This window comes from Neovison vison, chromosome 9 (genome assembly GCF_020171115.1).
Source record: "Neovison vison isolate M4711 chromosome 9, ASM_NN_V1, whole genome shotgun sequence".
Classification (NCBI taxonomy): Eukaryota; Metazoa; Chordata; class Mammalia; order Carnivora; family Mustelidae; genus Neogale; species Neogale vison.
This window is the reverse complement of record NC_058099.1, coordinates 28,982,307-28,983,230: the sequence shown is the minus strand read 5'-3', so window position 1 is coordinate 28,983,230 and position 924 is coordinate 28,982,307.

The following is a 924-nucleotide window of genomic DNA, read 5'->3' as shown; positions in this document are numbered from 1 at the left end:
TATAGAGAACTAGGAACTGAGGTGAATGTAAGCATTTATCAAATGACTACTGAGCACCAGAAAATGGAATGAATGCTCAGATTGAAAGATGAATAAAATGCACAGTTTGGCTTTTCTGCATAGTGGGGTAAGATAAAAGAGGAAACAAAAATAGAATTGTTATTTACAAGAGACAAGACTTGGAAACAAGCTAAGTGTCCATAAATAGATGAATGGATAAGGAAAATGTGGTGTACACACACACACACACAATAGAATATTACATAGCCATAAAAAGATGAAATTGTCCTACTTGAGACAACATGGATGGACCTAGAGGGTATTATGCGAAGTGAAATAAGTCAGACTGAGAAAGATAAATATGATATGATTCTACTCGTAAGTGGAATCTAAAAAAGTAAATGAAAAGCAGAATCAGAATTACGAACAGAGAACAAAGTGATGTTTACCAGAAGGGAGGGCAGTGGAGGGTTGAGCAAATGGGTAAAAGGGAGAAGCAGACAAATGCCTTCAGTTATGGAATGAGTAAGTCACAGGAATAAAAAAGCAGACATAAGGAATCCTGTCTATGATATTGTAGTGATGTAATGGAACAGATGGTAGCTACACTTGTGGTGAACATAGCATAATGTATAAATTCCTCAAATTGCTAAGTTGTACACCTGAAACTAATGTAACATTGTATGTTAGCTATACTCAAAAAAGAAAAACAATTGTGTTTTCTTCTAAAAGAACATCCTCTCATCCTAGCTGGGAGTCCATCTGCTTTCAGGGACATTGAAGGAAAGAAAGAAATATAAAGTTGTTTGGTTCAAAGCATGTATTTATCACTGGAGCATCTTCTAACTTGCCTGCCCAAGTACTTAGGCATATTGTGAGTGAAATCTCTATTTTTGTTTAAGCATATTCAATAAACTATGTTAA